This window comes from Eschscholzia californica, unplaced genomic scaffold (assembly GCF_041429995.1).
Source record: "Eschscholzia californica isolate CP2 unplaced genomic scaffold, dmEscCali1.0.p SCAF_5, whole genome shotgun sequence".
NCBI classification, from domain to species: Eukaryota; Viridiplantae; Streptophyta; class Magnoliopsida; order Ranunculales; family Papaveraceae; genus Eschscholzia; species Eschscholzia californica.
The window spans coordinates 39,968,454-39,978,651 of record NW_028238472.1 but is presented as its reverse complement, the minus strand read 5'-3'; the positions used below and the strand labels follow the sequence as shown (position 1 = coordinate 39,978,651).

The 10,198-nt window shown below is 37.0% G+C and overlaps 1 long non-coding RNA gene and 1 pseudogene across 1 annotated transcript; one reads left to right on the top strand and one right to left on the bottom strand.

Annotated features, from left to right (window-relative positions):
- Positions 1–2,133: 2,133 nt before the first annotated feature.
- On the bottom strand, positions 2,134–4,605 carry LOC147539174 (uncharacterized). The gene is made up of 4 exons (XR_015225709.1): positions 4,485–4,605; positions 4,344–4,401; positions 3,423–3,496; positions 2,134–2,359 (listed from the first exon to the last, which is right to left on the bottom strand). It is a non-coding gene; the product is annotated as an uncharacterized LOC147539174 (long non-coding RNA).
- Positions 4,606–6,156: 1,551 nt separating this feature from the next.
- On the top strand, positions 6,157–6,936 carry LOC147539173 (uncharacterized; annotated as a pseudogene).
- Positions 6,937–10,198: the final 3,262 nt, after the last annotated feature.

Below are 10,198 nucleotides of genomic sequence, written 5' to 3'. Positions count from 1 at the left end.
CGAGCAAAGCCTCGCTTTGTTGATTATTGCAAAAAAAAAAAATTTAGAGGCACTTTAATGTTTATTAATGGGCCCTCATATAAAACCCAGCAAGGGAATGGTGAATGCCCATTGTCAATACTTCTACTTTATCGAATTCCCTGGTAAAGCTTTGACTTTCTTTTTGGAATTAATTAATTATTTATTACCTAGTACATCAGCAGTACCCACTTTCTAAAGTTAAAAAAAATCAAAACTTCAAAGACATGAAGGTAGTGATGACCATTGTGAAGCTTTAATGAAATGGCATGAGTTAGAAGTGAGATTGAGAAGAGTTGAAACAACTGACAAACATTTACAAGAACAACTTAACAAAGAAAAAGAACACCGGAAAGAAGTTTTGAAGAGGATAATTGGTCTTGTAAAGACTCTAGCTAAAGCCTTTCGAGGAAGTGATGAGAAGATTGGTCAAGAAAAGAATGGAAATTTTTTTTAGCATAATTGAATGGGTTGTTGAATTTGATGAGGTACTAAAATTGCACTTTCCTCGTATCCAACATGGTGAACTTCGTTATCATTATCTTAGTCACAAAATTCAAAATGAATTGATATTAATGTTGGCTTTTAAACTAAAATTCTCATTGTGAAAAAAAATCAAGATGCCTGGTACTTCTTAGTGATACTTGATTGCACTCCAGATGTGAGTCATGATGAACAAATGCCACTAGTTATAAGATGTATGAATGTTGCAGTAACTCCAATAAAAGTTGAAAAATATTTTCTTGGGTTCTTAAAGGTGGAGGATACATCGGGGTATGGTCCTGAAGTTCTTAAGAATGAATTAGATCATATTCATCTAAATATTGATATGTTAGATGACAGCGGATCTAATATGAAAGGAAAACATAAAGGTGTGCAAAAAAGATTGCTTGAAATAAATTCAAGAGCATTCTACATGCCATGTGGTTGTCATAGTTTTAATCTTGTACTTTGTGATATGGTCAATTGGTGTACTAAAGGGATTACTTTCGTTCGAGCCATACAAAGTATTTATGTATTATTTTCATCTTCACCTAAGCGTTGACAAATCTTGAAAGACAAAGTACAAGGCTTTGAAGGTATCACACTTAAATTACTCTCCCAAACTCGATCGGAAAGTCGAGTTGAAAGTGTTAAAGCAATACGATACCAAACTTTACAAATACGTGAAGCGTTAAAGGAATATGTAAAAACAAGCAATGATCCCAAAACGGTTAATGATGCCGAAAACATCATAACACAAGACTTTGAAAATTCTGAAATCTTGCTTAACATGGTTATTTGGCATGAAATTTTGTTTGCGGTAAATTCCGTTAGCAAAACACTTCAAACTGAAGATATAGATATTAATATTGCATTAGAGAAGTTAAAAGGGCTTATTTCTTATCTTGAAAATTATAGAAAAGTGAGATTTCAAGAAGCCCTGATTGAAGCTAAAGAGATTGCAATTAAAATGGATGTTGAAATTACATTCTGAAAAGACGCATTATATGTAGAAAAAAAAACATTTTGACGAGAATATAACCGAAAATACATCAATGTCAGCTGAAGAATCATTTCAAGTTAATTACTTCTTATACATATTGGATCATGTTTTTTCTTCTTTCAAGACTAAATTTGAACAATTTCAAAAGTACGAAGAGATTTTGGTTTTTTGTTTGATTTGTATATGTGAAATTCTAAAGATGATGGCCATTTGAGAAGTTCATGTGCTTGGCTGGAAACTTTCTAAAACACAATGAGTCGTATGATATAGATGGACTACACTTATTTTCGGAGTGTCGAGGCGTCTTATACCAAAGGATATTAGAAGACCAGTTGAAGTGTTAAGCAATTTGAAGGATATAAAGGGGTGTTACACAAATTCATGAGATAGTTATAGAATTTTGTTGACCATACCTGTGACGCCCCGTGTCCCAAAATAGACACGACCACGCCCCGACAATTCACAGACGAGACAAAAATCCGGCAGAGTCTCCTCTGTAAATCGAACCGGTCGTACCTGTAAAACCTGTCATGCAAACCATACATTCGCATATACAAGAAAAATAAACTAAAGCGGAAGCTAACAAACTCAACTCAGTTTCGGGTCGAAACTCGAACCACATAACAAAATATAAAAGCCTCTTACACATCGATACAACTTATAAACAACTCTAAGTGTTATATATATACATATTCGAGTTCAGTTCTGCAATAACTACATAACTTTAAAATAATGGAAAGCCAATAAACGAAAACCAAAGAAAACGACGCAACACCTCTAGCCTCATCAGACAAGATCACCGGCTGGAATACAACTCCGCCTCGAGGCTACGACAAAGCACCTGCACACTAACAACTGGTAGGGGATCAAAATACTCACCGACACGAGTTATTCTGGTAGAAGACCAATCCAAAACCCATCACGTTTTCAAAAGTTCATTTAATAAGTTGTAAACATCATGACAAAACGAGTTATCAAACCAGTTACCATATATACTATATACAAAACCATTTTCCTTAATCTAGCAAGCAATAGCAGTGATTAGCTGCCCACCCATGGTGCGCTCCCAATAAGAGGAGAATTCCTCAGGAGAACCTAGAGTGCGTTAGATAGTATCAGCCCATTTATGGCACTAGCTAATGCACTACGTCTCCTCGAGAAAGAGACTTATCCCTAGCCGGTAAGCCCCTCTCCCACTAAGGGACTCCACAATCATTGAAGAGTTTACCTCATGATACATATATACCTTAAGTATCTAAATACGTTTTTGATCACCGAGTTCGAATAAGAGAGTCGTCCCCCAATTACCATGGAAGGACCTGAACCTCATTCTCTTCGGTACCCTGTCATGCATCTAATGCGATCATTCAAAATCAGTTTCATTCATTTATCAAAACCAATATTCATATTCAATTCATTATCTTAACAAACACGGAAGTGGAACAACCACGAGTCATATCGCCACAAAGCAGAGGGATCCCAATCAATGTCACCTCCCAAGCGAGCGGTCAGGGTGTACGGCCCTGAGCCTCGAGCTGGAGGCACGAGCACCAATGGCCAGCAAGTGAAGCACTCTACTCACACAGGTCTCAGGACTAGTGTCGCCCACCTCACCGGTCTCACACGGGTCACCCCGTGTCCACATGTCACCTACCCTCAATGGCTACGTGCCCGTAGGGTGACATAATCCGCAGTCGGGTACATACAAGAAAATCCCCAGTAGTTCACAATCATCGTAAAATCCATTCGAAAACATTTCTCATATCGCAGTAAAACCATTCAACCATATTTCAGTTCATCACATAAATCGAGTTTCATGCTACCTAAACTCTAGTTATAATGGCACATATATAACTATAGAATCTAGCATATTCATTATCTATAAAATCATGCTGGATAAAGGATTCGGAACCCCTACCTAGCGGTACAAGAACTAGTCTTCCTCCGCTGCAACCGTAGCCAAATCGTTCACGAAATGCTCCGGTTCTCCCTCTACCAAACCATAAACAAAACAAATATACATTAGGTTCTTCGGTAAGAACCTTGGTATAATTTAAAGAGTATAAAAAAGTAAACAATAAAACTCAACAAAAACACAAAAGAAACCAGTAATTTGGAAGACTTCGACTTAACCGAATTTCGATCGATCTTCTATCTTTCATACCATGTGCACTTAGGGTCAACCAATCAGTGTTTGAACTTACTTATGTCCTTAACATTTAGTTATTAAATGTATTCCCCAAAATCCAAGTGAACCGCCTTTGAAATTTGTAAAATACGAACAACAACAAAGCAGAATTTTCCTAACTGCGCATTGTTCGTTAAAACAACCATAACTCTCTCGTACGAGATCGAAACGACTTGTACCATACCTTTCTGGAATCGCCACAAGACGAGCTACAATATTCAAGAAGACTCAAGCAACATTCGATATCTCGATGACCAGCTAAAACAGTAAAACAGTAAGCAGATTTCATATTTGCTGAATACCGCGCTGTTTGGTAAAACAGTCGTAACTCTCTCTTTCGACATCGAATCGAGTTGTACCATACCATTTCGGAAAGCTAACATCAGTCTACGACTTTCGTGTTTCGGAAAAGTCCATCCAAGTAACATATAAAGCCCAGAAAGGCTCGGACAGTAGACTTAATTCAGTCCCTCGAGTTGTCGTTCGATCGATAAACTATATCACATAATCTCTCTAAAGTTGCTTTTATATCAAAATTGTTTAATTCCCAACTATATAAACCCTAGAACTACATGAATCATGAAAATTTCTAAATTCCATAAACCCCAAACCCTAGAATTTAAGAATAAGCTAATCAAACATGAATACTACCTTGATTTAGATGGTGTTGAGTTGCTTCTTCATAATTTCATCTATTCCACCCAATCTCCTACAAATTCGAAGTAACAAGACTCCATTAAAATCAAACACAACTAACATTCTATCTAGAGAGAGAAATAGGATTTTACTTACCAAAATTCCACAAACCCTAGCTTGAATCAACTCATTGAAGCTTGAATTCAACAAAAAATCAGATTTCCCCTTCAAATTGCACTTGAAATTATCCATTTGATCGATTTTTTTCTCTCCCAAAGCCAGCCTAGAAGTGAAAACGAGTTGAATAGAGAAAGAGGTCGGTCCTGATTTCTTCCCTAAAATAGTCGAAATATCACTCCAGTCCCTCGATTTGTCCAGATTGCAAAATACCCCAAAATTGAACTCTTTGCTGATTTAGTCCCTCTTTTGATTTGACCTAAATGTCAAATAGTCCCTAAACCAACCTTTTAAAACACGGGATGTTACAATACCTGTCACCGTTGCTTCCGCGGAAAGAAGTTTTTCAAAGTCAAAGTTGATTAAATCTTATCTTCGGTCTACAAATTAAGAGACCCAGACCTATAAAATGTCAAATAGTCCCTAAACCAACCTTTTAAAACAGGGAGTATAAAATGTATGGTTGAAATTTCCGTCTCAAATTAAGAGACCCAGACCTAAAATCCTTCAAAATTTTCACGTATTTTTTCTTCCACTTATACCCTCATTTAATGTTCAGATTCGTGTGATTCTTTTTTAGACTAGATCTAAAATGAATTTCTTTACCGAAAATAGGTGGAGGAAAATTAGATTTCAATTTAATGGTCAAATTATTTTGGGTAACAATATAAATTGTTCCTAATATTAGATGGTATTTTTCTTTTAAATTGGATGGTATTTTTTCTTCCAAGTTAGATTGTTACCAATAATCAAGCAAATTCAAATAGACTTCTATAGAATTCCTACATTGACACAAATATTTTCACAAAAATTGTTGAAACTTGAAATTTTTTTTGGAGGTAAATTTAGATCCAATTTAAATTTAAATTTTTTGGAGGTAAAATTTGGTTGAAACTTAAATTTTGTTTTTGAGAGTAAAATTAGATTTAATCAATCAAAAAATATGCCGTCAAAACTTGATTTAGACAAAGAATACAAAAATTTGAGCTCTATATATGTCATGACTTTCATCTTCATACACAGTGTACCCTTTAGCTAGAGTAATTTTTTGTTTACCAAACTAGAAATTCAAGTCCATACTTTCTAAATCTATTAGTTCTCGATGTCTGATCTTCACTTGAATCCCTCTAACTTTGGTTCTAAGAAAAAAGTTTTAAATCAAGAACGTCAAAATATTCTAGATTACCTCTGGATAAGAAGTGATAATGGCAAACTACGAAAAGATACAATTAGTGAAACGACAACTTTATTTTCGCGCGATAGAAAAACCATACATCGAATTTGGAATCGTGCTCAAGAATGCATCGCTAAAGGAGAAATTGTTGACGTATCTCACCGATTTTCTAGGCGTGTTGGTCTAAAAAGAATTGAAATAGATCCCGCTAAAATTAAAGAGCTTCGTCCACAAAGGCGCACAAATATTCGTTCCATGTCAAGTGATTTGCATGTTTCGAAAGATACACTTCATAGACGAATAAAAGAAGGTATGCTTGTACCACACTCAAATGCTATAAAACCGTCTTTGACAAATGAAAACAAGAAAACAAGACTTCGGTTTTGTTTGTCGATGCTTGATCCAAATAGTCTTACTACCAATCCAGTTTTTCGCAATATGTACAACTATATCCATATTGATGAGAAATGGTTTTACATGACCAAAGAAACTCAAAAATACTACCTCCTCCCCGGAGAAGAAGAACCTCATCGTACTTGTCAAAGTAAACGGTTTATTAGTAAGGTTATGTTTATTGCAGCTGTCGGTAGACCAAAACCTGATTTCGAAGGTAATGAACTATTTTTGAGGAAAAATTGGAATTTTTCCATTGGTATGTGAAGTGTCGGCAAAGAAAAACAGTAAAAATCGTGTTGCCGGTACTTTAGAGACGAAACCAATAACATCTGTAAATAAAGATGTTATTCGATCTTTCTTGATCGAAAAAATTTTGCCGACAATAAAAGAAAAATGGCCGCTTGATAGCCTCTCAGGTATCATTTACATTCAGCAAGATAATGCAAAACCTCACATTAGCCCAAATGATGTTGAGTTTCGCCAAGCCGTCTCAAACATTGGACTTGATATATTCAATTGGGTTGCCAACCACCAAATAGTCCGGATTTGAACGTCTTAGATCTTGGATTTTTTCGAGCCATTCAGTCATTACAACATCAAGAAGGACCTAAGAACATTGATGAGTTGATTTATGCAGTGGAGAAGTCATTCAACAACTTACCATCAAAGATCCTCAATCGTAATTTTCTAACTATGCAACAATGTATGATCGAGATAATGAAAGTGCACGGGGGCAATAACTATAAGATCCCACCCATGAGTAAAGGACAATTAGAAAACAATGAAAATCTTCCTTCTCAACTTGAATGTGACCGTGTTTTACTAGATAATGTCTTAAAATTTCTGCAGAATCAAGCTTGAAACAATGGTCTGACAAAGTTCTTACTTCCACGTATTTGTTAGTCAATTTTAAACAATTGATGTCATTGTCTCTTCATTTGATTTGTTTGTTTCTTTTTAATTGGTGTATGTATTAATCGAATAAAATTAAAGAACAAAATATTCGTAGTAAAAAAAAATTAAGTAAGTATTCTTAGTTAAGTAATTTTGATTTAGTTACTGATGGGCCTAAAAGGTTACCCTAAAAGGTCTCCACCCGCAAGTATACGGACGTCAAGTAATAACCCGGTAAGACCGGGATCGATCCACGAAGATAGGAAGGTAATACGAATATCGAGAAAGTCTAACCCACCGGTTTAAGTGTCAGTCACTAACTCAGACTAAAAACAAAAAGAGAATAAGTTGGGTTTTTGGATTGATTTCAAATAAATAAACAAATAAGACTAACTAAACTAAAGGTGAGAAATTCGAGAAGAGTCGAGCAAGAATCGAATGAGAGGGATACTTCGATCCACAAAGTCGATAGTGACTATTACTAATAATCAATAAGCATGAAAAGTTAGTTAACTTCACCCATTTACTTGGATTGGTCAACGAACTCTTTGTATAACTCAGATTCTAGTCCATGAACGGTCTAAAAACCCGGAAGATTTCATCATTAAAACTCATTTGTCACATCAAAACATGTATCACGAGTATCCGAATACAAAAGTTAGCTAGACATGGCGATACAAATAATAAATGGGAAGAAAATAAAGAAAGACATGAGTTAAGGTGAGATTCTCCCTATTCCGATGAGGCGCGAGACTAAGATCGACGGGAAATATAAGTGTTCAAGTGCTGTCGATCTCCCTGTAACAGAATGCAGGGGTCCCCTTAACAGTGTATAATAGGTGTCCTCTCAGCAGAACTTAACCTCCCCTTAACAGAGTGTCATCTTCTTCCTCTCAAACCAAATCCACCATGAAAGCTAGGTTCAAGGTTTCTCTCTCTAAGATTTGTTGCTCAAAACAAAATCAAACATTATAGGAGGCAAGGCAATGATGAATGGATCTAAAACCCTAAGGTTTCCGAGCCTAATGATGACCGGAACTACCCAAAGTTGCTCCGGCAAGGTCTACCAAAATCCGGCCAAAGAAAACTCCAATTCCGGTCAAGGCTAGCTGCTGCAAAACCCGGTTGCTAGAAGAACAAAATCCGAGCTGCTGTTCGTGCTTGAAGGCCTGAGGAGCTGTTGTTCCGAGCTGCTCTTTCCGGCCGCTGCGTTTCTTGCTTGGAGAACCCGAGCTGTTCCTTTCAAACCCCCGAGCTGCTGCAAGTGCGAACTTCCGAGCTGCTCTAATGGAAGCCCGAGCTGCAAAGAGGAGTCCCGTGTTGCTGCTGGTCGCCTCTGCTTCAGCTGCTGCTGAGTTATCCCCTAGTCGCCGTCCCGAGTTGAGTCTTTGCTGATCCCGTGTAGCAACCTTGCCGGCCAAGCTTTGGCCGGCGGCTGCTTCTCCCTTCTCTCACTAGCTTTCTCTCCTAAACCCTAATTTCTAATTGTAGAAGATGACCCATTCAGCTCCTTTCTTCCTTTTGTTTTTGGTCCTAAGACATCCAAGAGGGCTGCCTATAGAATTTTCCTAGTTTCTTCTTCTTTTAAAGTTCTTGGGCCTGGACTTGAAGTTTGGGCTTTTAAGAACCAAAGGTGTGCCTCCATAATTTTCTCTACATCCTATAATTTCCAGCAAAGACCAAAATACCCTTCGACTTCTCTCTTCCATAACTTCTCAGTCCGTACTCTGATTCAACTTCCGTTTTCACCGTCGGACTCACCATTGACTCCACTTTCCATCTAACCTCTGAATTTCACAAAATAACCAAAATACCCCTGACGCTCTTTCCTTCCGGTCTCTTCCACCTGAGACGAAAATGTGATAAATATTCCGTTTTATTCCAAATGAAGCGTCAAACTCCAAATAAGGTACCTACCAAGAAAAACTTATAAATAATTAGAAATAAAACACGAAAATAACTAACTCATCAAAGTTAAGTGATCCAAATGTGGCATTTTAACGCCACATCAGTTACCTTTTTGGTTGTTGGCCAATATATATTTGAGCACAAACGTGTAATATAGAGATAAAGGGTAATGTTGGAAATTTAATGAACTTTATATGATAAAAAGGGAAAGAGTTAATTCTTATATGGCCCCCTACTTTGTGACCAGCTTCCTTTATGGCCCCCAAATTTCTGTAAATTCAAATATGGCCCCCTATTTTCATGGAAATGTCATAACTACCCTTCCCAATTAATATATTTTCAAAATAAAATAAAAAACAAAATCCTAAATTCCACCTCACTTCCCTCTCCACCACTCATCTCTCTCCACGTCACCTATCTCTCCAACTCACCTCTCTCTCTCTCTCCAAGTCAGCACTCTCATGAAGGTCGCCGGCCGGAAAATTTTCCGGCCGGCGACCTTCAAACTTAAAAAAAAAAAAAATAAAATTTCACTCACCTCTCTCTCTCCAAGTCAGCACTCACATGAAGGTCGCCGGCCGGCGACCTTCAAACTTAAAAAAAAAAAAAAAAATTCACTCATATCTCTCTCTCTCTAAAAATTCCGGCGAAGGGGGTTTCCCTTCGCCGGAATTTTTAGAGAGAGAGAGAGATGAGTGAAATTTTTTTTTTTTTTTTTAAGTTTGAAGGCCGGAAAACCTTCATGTGAGTGTTGAGTTGGAGAGAGAGAGAGAGAGAGAGGTGAGTGAAAAAAAAAAAAAATTCTTTTAAGTTTGAAGGTCGCCGGCCGGAAAATTTTCCGGCCGGCGACCTTCATGAGAGTGCTGACTTGGAGAGAGAGAGAGAGGTGAGTTGGAGAGATAGGTGACGTGGAGAGAGATGAGTGGTGGAGAGGGAAGTGAGGTGGAATTTAGGATTTTGTTTTTAATTTTATTTTGAAAATATATTAATGGGAAGGGTAGTTAAGACATTTCCATGAAATAGGGGGCCATATTTGAATTTACAGAAATTTGGGGGCCATAAAGGAAGCTGGTCACAAAGTAGGGGGCCATATAGGAATTAACTCAAAGGGAAATGAGTCTCTTATTTTGAGACAAACTAAAAGGGAAACTGGGTCTCTTAATTTGAGACGGAGGGAGTATATTATTATGAATAAATTTAAATTTTTATTATTTTTTATATTACTTATCGCATACGGATATTTATCGGATCGAATATTAGTGTATCCGTATCCGATATTCGATAAGCAGATATCCGATAAGGAATATCCGAATCCGTATCC